Consider the following 11839-nt stretch of genomic DNA (forward strand, 5'->3'; position numbering starts at 1 on the left):
AGCATAAGCCTTTAATCCCAGCTAGAGGCGGGCAGGTCTCTGGATTCCTGGCCAGCCTGATCTACAGAGTGAGTTTCAGGAGAGCCAGGGCTACACAGTGAAACCCTGTCTTGGAAAAACAAACAGCTAAACAGAAGGTGTGGGAGGGAGCAACGAAGCCCTGGCATTGGCTCTGGAAACAGAATGAATACAGAGGGAGAGTGACATAGGAACAGAAGCCGAAGAGAAGCGATTGAGTCGCAGTCTATCTGCAAAATGGGCGCAGGAGATTAGCGTGGAGTCGAAAGGTATGTGAGTTGCCTTACAAGACCAGCTCCAGGAAAGTGTTCAGTGAAAGCTGCCCACTGTCCATGTGCTGGGCGCAGGGAAAACAGAAAGGTGTCTCTAAAGGAAACATCACGTGTGTGTGTGTTGTCGTCACGCCCCCCCCACCGTCCGTGCCCCAATCACCCCACCCCCACCCCCGGCTGCCAAATGACTGGTTCAAAACTACTTGCAGTTTCTAAGTAAACATTATTTGGGGGTGGGGCAGAGGGAGGTTTGCTTGCTCAGAGAGAAGACTGAGTGAGTGGCAAGGTGAAGCAGACAGCCCGGTACTTAAGCAAATGAGCTGCTCTCAAGTTGTTATGACTGCACAAGAAGGAGTAAAGGTAAAGAAATTACAGTCAATGCCTGTGTGTGGAGTTAGGAAGCGAGCATGAGAGTACCCTGAGGAAAGGAAAGACAAGGAGGCAGTAAACGAAAGACTGGCAAGGTCTGGGCAAGAACAGGTTATGCAACACCAGAACCAGAAGACATGATGGTGGCAAAAAGCATTTCCAATCTCCGAAGTTGGAAACATTTGTGATTTCCACCTTGAAAATAAGTCTTTGGAAATTTCAACTATGGGGGTTCGTTAGGGGTGGGGGGATGTTCAAACAATCGTCAGGGTAGGGGGTGGAGCAGCTACAACACACATACAAACCTGAACAGAAAGACATTGCTTGTTCTCTTGGAGCTAATGTTCTACTGGGGAGAGAAAACAGAAGCAAACACAACCACTATATAAAATGTGAGGTGTTTAGAGACTGAGGGTGGGAGGAAGGAGAGAGTGTGGTCACTTTAACAAGCCCACAGGAGCTTGCCAACTCCGGCTTCCCTCAAAGCTGTTGATTACAGAGGAGTAAGAGGTTGCCAAACTGGCACGTCTCCTGGCAACTGGGCTCGGGGCAGTCATTTCGACACACACAGGTATGTATTTGAGTCTTTGTTTTCCTGTTTAGCTTACACTATTGATAGCGTTGGAACACCAAGTTAATTTGATTTTCAATCTAGCAAGGGTGCCTGAACTACCTACAGCCAAACGTTTATACAGTTCCATTTGTATTGAAGAAAGCTCAGTGTCTTGTGCATAGTAGGCATTCAATAAATGTCTGTTGATGAGACACTAAGGATCACTGTTCTGTCACATTAAACTCCAGAACAGTTCAAGCCCTTAGGATGTACAGAGTGGATGAGGGATTCTAGGTATGTGGTGTAGGTCGAAGTGTCTCCCTAACTATATGGAGGTGTGGCTGGTCCTAGGTCTCAGTGCCTTAGAGTGTGATCTTATTTAGAGAGGAGCTGTTACAGGAATAGTTAGGGAAATCACGTTGGCGTGTGTGTCAGTCATCTTCTGTACCAGATGTGATATGAAGACATGAATAGTGTGTGGTAACGGGCAAGAGTCTGGGGTTAAATGGCTGCGAGCTGAGGAATACCAAAGAGCAGTGGCAACACCAGAAGCCTAGAGAAAGACAAGGCACTGTTCTCTCTCAGAGGCCTTAGAGACCCCCGAACCCTGGTAATGCCTTGCTTTTGGCTCAAAGTTTCCCAAACTATAAGAGAAAGCACCCTTTCCCTTTAAGCTCTACATTCCTGGCTGTTTGTTACAGCAAGACCTGGGAAATGAATTCCATTCCAGAAACCTGAGTGTGTGCAGCCTGTCTCGGCATGAGCTAGGTGAGTTAGAATAAAGGCTAGATGGGTCAGTGTCTGGGGAGCCCCGGCTAGCGTTGGAGTTGGAAAAAGACAAAAGAACCAGGAAGAGGAGGGTGTGTCTGGTACCTATTGCAATAGAAGCTGCCCCAGCCTTTGCCAGCTTAGCACAGTGTAATTTAGCTTCTCCCACTGGTTCCTCGTGGCTTACTCACTGGACTGGACAGCTAGAACAGACTGGAGAAGTGGGTGTTTGTCTGTCTGCTCTTCAGTCTCCTGATCTGCAGGTGTCTATGGTGTCTGGGTTCCTTGAGGGAAGAGTGTTGATATGTAAATCCTTCTTACTTCTCTTCCTGCCCGATTCTTGAGATACCTCATTGGCCAAAGCAAGTCCCATGGCCAAGCCTGGGTGTGTGTGTGTGTGTGTGTGTGTGTGTGTGTGTGTGTGTGTGTGCCTGTGTAGACACTTCATAAGAAACCAGTAACAAAATAATCTTGCTCAAAGACTCTTCATTAATTACCTATTACAACTTAACCAATTATTCCAAAATTTAGCAACTTAACACACTGGTAACTATTATCCCATAGTTACCAACCATCAGGAACACAGACAAAGGCCCAGCTTAGGTGCCTCTGGCTCAGGACCTTATAAAATGCTACAGCAAAGATATTGGCTGGAACTACTCTCTTCTCCAATCACAACCTAGAGAGGATTTACCTCCAACTCCCTGATGTTGCTGTTGGTAAAGCTCAGGTCCTTGGTGATTTTTGGCCCAAGAAAGCCATTTTGAACCTAAACATGGTTGGATATAGCTTGGTGATAGAGTCTTTATCTAGTGAGGATGAGGGCCTGGATTTGACTTGCAGCAGCATCACAGACAAGCACACAAATCAGAACAAAGGAAATACATTGCTATTCCCTCGAGCTAACGTTGCACTGGGGAAAGAAGATGGACATGAACACAAAAACACATGGAATGGCAGATGTTTAGAGGTGCCACAGAAAAATAGAGGAGAGGAGGTGTGGGGTTAGGATAAAGCTGCTGCTGTTATATAGAGAAGAGGGGTAGAGTCATATAGGCTAACATTTAGAGGCCACGAACAAGCCGTTTAGATAAGCGGAGGAAGAACGTTCTGGAGAGAGAATGGAAAGATCTAGAGTAAGGGTGCTGAGGGGAGGAATGCTTGGAAAGCCGTCTGGAGCAAACAAGTGAGGAGATAACCAGAGAGTACGGGAGAGTCCACACACAGGGCCTTACCAGCCTCTGGGGCCAAGTGCAATTGTCTAAAAATGGCCGAGGCTCGCACCCGATTTAGAGACCCCATGCTCTTCTCCGTGCTCTTCTCCTGTGCTGTTTCTGTCACTTCTCCACTGAAGACGCCAGTCTGTGTCCCCTCAACCTCTGAACGGGGTGGGCTCATATGTGACTGTTCTAATGAACCGAGTACGGTGGAAATGATACTCTGACTTCTAAGGATAGGCCCTGAAGGATGAAGCGACTTCAGTTCTCTGACCTGTGGCTACGACACTCAATTTGGAAACCTGCAGTAGCTGCATAAGGAATCTGATTACCCCCAGACACAGCCATGTAAGATAGCCTAGCCCATGTGGAGAAGCTACATGAGGAGTGTGATACTTCATTCTCTCTGTTTTGACTTCAGCCATCTGGCAGCCCCTGTGCAAGCCACCTCTAGATAAAACCATCCAGCTGAAACCTCCCCAAATGCCCTGTGATGAAAGAAAATGACCGCCATGGTCCTAAGTGTTAACGCAAACCAGAGGTGGCTCGGTGCAGTAGTCGGCACAGGTCACGGGAACTGGGTACCTGAGTTCATCCTCTGGAAATGATCTCAAGCTCAGCCAGATGGGATGAGACCCCCCTTAATCCCAGCACTTGGGAAACAGAGGCAGGCAGATCTCTGTGAGTTCCAGGCCAGCCAGGACTACATAGTGAGATCCTGCCAGACAAGATGTGCCCACGGACACTAGTGGAATATTTGTTATGGGACAAGCCGCTGTTTCATGTTTGATTTGGGGACTAACTCTGCAGGAGGGGACTTGTGCCTGGTACTGCCCAATCTGGTCAAAAGCCCATGGCCAAGGAGGGTCTAGGCCCTACTTGGGGAAGCTACTGCTGCTCGTTTGGTAAGTGGGCATGCCATCAGACTGCCTTCTAAATATGCTTGTACTCATAGATTAATGGTACTCTCAGCATGGGTCAAAGAAGTTTCTTTGTGCAGTGAGCAGCAGTCCATGCCAACACGCGTAACTACTTAAAAGTGCTGAGAACGGGTGTGTTGGGTGCTTGCCTCTAATTATGACATCTCTAGCAACCTCCCCAAGGCTCAAGGAACATCACAGAAGAGAGGAAATAAAGCACGTCAAACTGGAGGATAGAGAGGAGTGCTACGAAATGCTGTCCTCTGGACATGACATGACCATTGTGCTCATGAACTCATAGCCGCTGTGTTATCTGCATAAAACCTGCACAAGATTCCAGGATGAGCTGAGAGGAGGGGCCATAAGCCTCTACTCCAGCAAAGAAAATATTAACAGTTAATGGCAACTGGGGGAAGGAGTACAGATAGTGGGATGGAGGGCGGACAGAGGGCTTCCTAGTAGGCTGTCCATACTCTGGCGAATGGCCCAACCCCCAGGTACATTCAGGCAATACTACTTGGGGTCTGTAGGGGTCATGAAAGTAGGAAGGGGTCATGTTATTGGTAGGAGCCTGGAGAGGTAGGAAAGGGATACATTCAGGAGTCACTGTAAACATCTATAACATAATCAAAGCACAAATTTTAAATAGTTCCCCCCTTTTTAAAAAAAGATTTATTTATTATATATAAGTAAACTGTAGCTGTCTTCAGACACACCAGAAGAGGGCATCAGATCTCATTACAGATGGTTGTGAGCCACCATGTGGTTGCTAGGATTTGAACTCAGGACCTCTGGAAGAGCAGTCAGTGCTCTTAACCACTGAGCCATCTCTCCAGCCCACCCACCCTTCCCCCATTTTTGGACAGTTTCTCTGTGTAGCCCTGACTATCCTGGAACTTATTCAGTGGACCAGACTGCCCTTAAACTCAGAGGTCCACCTGCACCTGCCTCCAAACGCTGGAATTAAAGGTGCATGCCACCCCCACCTGGCTTAAAACATTCTTAAACAGAAACAAACCAAGAAAGCATCTCATAACCTCACCCGTGGGAGAGTGGAGGCAGGCGTGTCCCTGGAGCTTGCTGTCTGGCTACTTGCTGAACTCCCTGTCTCAAAAACGAGGTGAACAGTGACTGAAAAATGGCACCTGAGGTTGCCTCTGGTTCCATCACATATCTGCACACACATGTCCATGAAAACACACATGCACACACACGCACACACTCAAAATAAAAGATAGAAAATGTTCAGGCTAGAAGGATGACTCAGCGGATAAGAGCACCGGCTGCTCTTCCAGAGGTCCTGAGTTTAAATTCCAGCAACCACATGGTGGCTCACAACCATCTGTAATGAGATCTGATGCCCTCTTCTTTGTGTCTGAAGACAGCTACAGTGTACTTATATATAATAAATAAATAAATCTTAAAAAAAAAAAAAGAAAACGTTCTCTTTGAGGACAGGCTTCTCTGGAGATGGAATTGATACAATCTAGAATCTGGGTAGGAGGGACAAAGACTGTACAGACCAAAGGAGGGGAGCAGAGCAGCGGAGGCAAACCCCCCAAAGTGCGAGATCTAATATTTTACATTTGCAAAAACAACAGAAGGGGAGCCTAAGAAATAAGAGTTTTGTCATAATGTTTATTTGAAAGGATATATAAGTAAAAATATATAGGCAATCACTAAAATATTAAAAAAATGAACAGAGATTATGAAAACATTAGAAATTCTGTAATGCAAGGTAGTGTTAGCACCTTTGGCCCTTTTTTGCGGACTATAGCATACTGCCTGAAACTAGATAAGTTATAATGAGAAGAAATTTGTTGTCTCACAAATCTGGAGGTTGGGAGTTTCAAAAGCAAGATGGCTGGATCTGGCATGGGCCCTCCTTTTGTGTCTTGCTGTGGTAAAAGGACTGACAGTCCACAAACTATTGCTCTTTATTAAGTCTTTAAACTCACCAATCTCCAGCGTCGTCACAGTGGCAAATTAAATTTAACATGAGTTCTGTAGGCAAAACCCTTCAAACTATGGGAAGCCTTCTGCGATTTCTGCACCCATCTGAGAACTCCCATTTGCCTCAGATACAAAGCACATCCATCCCACCTAAGTGGCTTCAAAAGCCCTAATCCATTTCAACTTCGACTTCCCCTCCAGCTTTGAACCTATGACATCAGACAAGTGACATGCTTTCAAAGCTTAGTGTTGAGACAGAGATGAGCATTCTCATTTAAAAAGAGAAAAACAGAAAACTTTGAGTAAACCCAAAACTCCACAGAGCAAGCCCCATGAGCTGTCAAGGCCTAAAAGCAATCTTTGGCTCTAGGTCTCACTGTCACACCATGGACCAGCAGCACATCGAGGCTCTGGGTGGCTCTTTTGGTTGCAGTTCACACACCTCTGTGGGCTGGAGTCAGGACTGTGGCTCCTCTAGAAAGTCATTGCCCATCTGTGGTTCCATAGTTCTGGGGCCTCAGAGGGAGTCTAATTCCACAATTCCGCTAGGAGTTCTCCTAGTAGAAGCTCTAGTCTGAGATGCTGAAGCAAGCTAGAAATTCAGAAAGAATTCTGGGGACATGAGAAGGGCCCAAAGCTCCTGACTCCAAAATCTGGTCTACATATCTCACTGGCTAAGAGTCAAGAACCACAACACAACTGATGAGGTCAGGAAGATTGCCTACAGAGACGCCACGCTGCTTCTCGGAGATATCTCAACAAGAAAGTTCAGGAAAACAAATGCATCATCGCTGTTTAAGGCAGAACATATTCTGTGACCTTTGAGCTTAACCTTATCAGCGCTTCACTCTGATCCTTTAACCTGAAAGTCCCTCCCATAAACCTCCTTAGGATTGCATATAAATGAGGAAATTCTTTAAGACAAGAGAAAAACAGAAGCCAGTTCATTTTCTACCTTAATTTTAAAACTTTTCTAGGTTTTAATACCAGTTAATCTTTGAACCCGGTTCTAAACTGGTTGTAAATTACATCCTTTGAGCAATGCCACTTCCAAAGCCACAAGATCAGATACCTAGGCTCAGATACATACAAATGCATACACACACTTAGGACGCTTCTCTCTGAATGCTCATGCTTAAATTTAAAGTGCATACTACCATTGCCTAATAAATCCAACTCTATTTCATGCTGACTCCTATTGAAACACTTTGGGGGAGGAGGGCAGCAAGGTGACTCAGCAGGTACAGGTTCTGACTGCCAAGTTTCACAAGCTGAGTTCAATCCCTGAGACCCACACGGTGGAAGGAGAGAAGGGGTGTCACTATTTGTCCTCTGACCTTTGGAATGTAGATGAGGAAGCTATGCCTTGACAGCTTTCGCAGCCTGTGATTCAGAGGTTTGCCATGAGCACGTCCTCAGTTGTGGCTAGGGCTACATGATGAGCCCCAGCTGGTCCAGGAGACTCAGAGCAGAACGCATTGGGCGTTGTCTTAGTCAGGGTTTCTATTCCTGCATAAACATCAGGACCAAGAAGCAAGTTGGGGAGGAAAGGGTTTATTCAGCTTACACTTCCACATTGCTGTTCGTCATCAAAGGAAGTCAGGACTGGAACTGAAGCAGGCCAGGAAACAGGAGCTGATGCAGAGGCCATGGAGGGATGTTTCTTACTGGCTTGCTTCCCCTGGCTTGCTCAGCTTGCTTTCTTATAGAACCCAAGCCCACCAGCCCAGGGACAGCACCACCCACCATGGACTGGGTCCTCCTACCTTGACCACTAGTTAAGAAAATGCCTTACAGCTGGGTCTCATGAAGGCATTTCCACAACTGAGGCTCCTTTTTCTGTGATAACTCGAGCTTGTGTCAAGTTGACACACAAAATCAGCTAGTACAGGCAGGGAACCAACCATTCTGCTCACAGGAGCTTGGTACAGTTAACCTGTGATGGGTAGGACACTGGTCACCTCTGTGCTACTGTGGGGGGGGGGGGATGGAGGACAGGTGGTGGTGGTGGGGTCATTCTCCCAATGCAAGGCAGCTTAGCAATTGGCTTCCTTCTAACCTTGGTAGAGCTCTTCGTCACCCCAACCCCACTATGCTTTTAAGCTTACTTTTCCATTCTTCCCTTGACTAGGCCGGTAGTTTGCTGCGCTTCTATGGCCTGCCTATTTTATTTTATTTCATTTTTCTGGCTTTATTTATTATTTTTATTTATACACTTTACATCCCGCTCACTGACCCTTCTCCCCATCACCTCCAAACACACATACACACACACACACACACACACACACACACACACACACACACACACACACACACTCCTTCCTCCTCTCACTCCTCCTCTGAAAGGGTGGAGCTCTCCCCCTCCCCCCAGCACATCAGGTCACTGTGGGGCTAGGTACATCCTCCACCCCTGAGGCCAGACAAGGCAGTCCAGCTAGAACAGATCCCACAGTCAGACCACAGCTAGCCTGCTTCTCATTAAAAGATAAATCCCAGGGTTGGGGATTTAGCTCAGTGGTAGAGCGCTTGCCTAGCAACCGCAAAGCCCTGGTTTCGGTCCCCAGCTCCGAAAAAAAGAAAAGAAAAAAAAAAAAAAAAGATAAATCCCCCAGCGATGGTGGCCAACGCCTTTAATCCCAGCACTCAAGGGGCAGAAGCAGGAGGATCTCTGAGTCTGAGGTCAGCCTGGCCAAGAAAGAAAGTTCCAGGACAGCCAGGGCTATGCAGAGAAACCCTGTCTTGAAAACCAATAAACAAACAAACAAATTCCATATTTAAATCGCTTTTATTTTCTTCCGTTTCACTCTGCAAAGTTAAAGGAAGTTACACAGCTCCCGGTACACCACGCCCAGAAGGCTCTTTTTGGCAGGCCTGGGACAGAGATGCGATTCAGCCAAGTTCTTTGCCACTCCATAAAGAGGAGGCACATCCTTCTGTTTTCAGTATACCTCAACGTGTGGTATCGCATGCAGTGTCTCCTGTCCATATTTCCAACCACTTAAGGAATCTCCAAGAAGAGTAGAGGTCCCCGACGCCCTCCTCTTCTACCCAGGTCTCATCAGGACCTTTACAGCAGGACAGGCTTTTCCTAGTGTTTACCGAAAACAGCCCAGCCTCCCCCATCCAGTTCCACGTGGCACGTGTCTGCTCCATGCTACCTCTGTTCTCCTTAGCCCATCTAAGGATCTGAAACTGGGCTGTTGTGCTTCAAATAATTTGGTGGCCCACAGCTCTGGAGGCGGGGGAATCCAAGATCAAAGTACACAAGGCAGTCAGTGGATGGACAAGGTGATAGCCATGAAGTTTGACAGGGCGGTGGAGACCACAGGCTCGCTCAGGCTCGCTCGCAAGCCCTCTTGAAGGCAGCAAGTACATCCGGGAGAGCGGAGCGTCCACAGCCCAGCAGCTTTGGCGTCTCCTTTTGCAAAGCTGGTAGTCCTAGCACAGAGAGGCTGATGTAGGACAGCCTTCAGTGAGCCTGTGCTACCGGCAAGCCTGACTCAAAATAAAATTAGATGGTGGCACACACCTTTACTCCCAATACTTAAGAGGCAGAGGCAAGCATATCTCTGAGTTCAAGGCCAGCCTGGTCTATATAGGGAGTTCCAGGAAAGCTAGGACTCTGTAGAGAGACCTTGTTTCAAAAAAAGAGAAAAAAGGTTGTCATGGTTTTTTTTTTTTTTTTTTTTTTCCTGGGACAAACATTCAATGCACGTGAATAAATGCATAGGAAATTCAAAAGTTAAACTTAATTTAATCTAGAAATTTGATATGTGACAATGGCAGTGATATCTCATAATGACAGGGAGGGGAGAGACCTTAATAAACCCAGGGGTAAGAGGCAGCTAACAGAAAGAAATGGTCTTTTGGGATTTTGGAGGAAGGGGAGGTTTTTGTTTTGTTTTGTTTTTTGTTTTTTGAGAAAGGTTTCTCTGCATAGTCCTGACTGTCCTGGAACTCGCTCTGTAGACCAGGATGCCCTTGCACTCAGAGATCTACGTGCTTCTGCCTCCTGGGTGCTTGACTAAAAAATAGTCTTATCTCGTTCTCCATTATAAGATGAATTCCAGTCAAAGACCATATATTTGTTCACTTTTGTTGTTTGTTTGTTGGCTGTGCTGGGGATTGAATCCAATATTGTTCACATGGTGGCAAGCATTCCACAAAAGAATTCTCTTAATTGGTGTGTGTGTGTGTGTGTGTGTGTGTGTATGTGTGTGTGTGTGTGTGTGTGTGTGTGTGTGTGTGTCTGTGTGTATATACCTGGGAGTATATGTATACATGTGTGTCTGTCTTAGGGTTTCCATCGACATTATGGAGAAAACTGGCATCCTCAGGCAGCTAGGAGGAAGCTCTCTTCCATAATGGGTGGAGCCTAAGCATAGGAGGAGACCTCCAAAGCCCACCCCCACAGTGACACACTTCCTCCAACAAGGCCATAGCTCCTAACACTAACACTCCCTATGGGCCAAGCACATTCAAACCATCACAGTGCCTATGTGAGTATCAGTGTGTGTCTATGTGTATGTGTGTGTCTGAGTGTGTGTGTCTGTGTGTCTGTATGTGTCTGTGTGAATGTATATGTATATGCAGGTGCTTGTGCACACACAGGAACATGTGAGGAAGAGGGCAGTAGGTGTCATGCTTTATACACAGTCCTCTGGCTCCCAATAAGCAGCTCTAGCAAGACTCATGTCTATACCTACTGCAGCGCTAGGATTCCGGCCAGCACGTAGCTATTCGGGTTTTTATGTGGGTCCCAGGATTTGAACTCAGAACTTCATGCTTACACAGTGTTTGCTAACTAAGCTATCTCCTGAGGCCCCTTAAGTTTTTTTTTTAAGAAATGAAATTACAGAAATAGGAAGAGAAAATATGATTAAGTTCCTAAGAAATATCTATGGGTGGGGGAAATGGTCGAAGCCAACGAAACAATGTAATTTTTATATAGCAAAACACATCATGAGAAAAATCAAAAGACACGAAAATCTGAAGGGAAAACTTCCAATTTATGTTATAGAAAAGGGGTTAGCTATCCAGGGGCATGGTTCTGGTAGGGGCAGTTTATAGTTTTCCAACTTCCACAGAGTAAATAGTCCCACCACAGTCAACTGCAACCCAACATCAACCCCACCAGTGCCAGGAACAAAACTTCTGGAGATGTAAAAGCAGTCTTGTACTCCAGCAGGCCAGGTCCAACACACTGCTGCTAACATCTCTAGACAGGGCTTTTAGAGACCAAAAGAAAAGGGAATGTGGCTGTGGAAAACAGGCCAGACGACAAGCCATCCACAGTCCAAAGGAAGAAAAGGAGGAGAAGGGGAAGAAGATAAGCCAGCAATCAGACAGGAAGGAAGGAAGGAAGGAAGGAGGGAGGGAGGGAAGGAAGGAAGGAAGGAAGGAAGGAAGGAAGGAAGGAAGGAGAAAGAATGAGTTCTTGGGGGTAGGGGGTGGGGGTAGGTCAGTTGTCAGAGAGCTTGCCTACGGTGCATGAAGTCCAGGGTTCAATCCCTAGTGCCACATGAAAACAGCATGGCGGACACAGAAATAAAGGGGGTCAAAAGTTCAAGGGCTGCAACCGGAAAAGATAGCCTCTGTGATTAAAAGCACTGACTGCTTTTCCAGAGAAAGAGGACCCAGACTCAAATCTCAGAACCCACATGGTGGCTTACAACCATCTAACTCCAATCTCAGAGGAGCTAAAGCTCTCTTCTGGGCTCCTTGGCACTGCACGCACAAAGTCCACAGACTTATCTGCAGGCAAAA

Source organism: Rattus norvegicus, chromosome 1 (assembly GCF_036323735.1).
Source record: "Rattus norvegicus strain BN/NHsdMcwi chromosome 1, GRCr8, whole genome shotgun sequence".
NCBI lineage: Eukaryota > Metazoa > Chordata > Mammalia > Rodentia > Muridae > Rattus > Rattus norvegicus.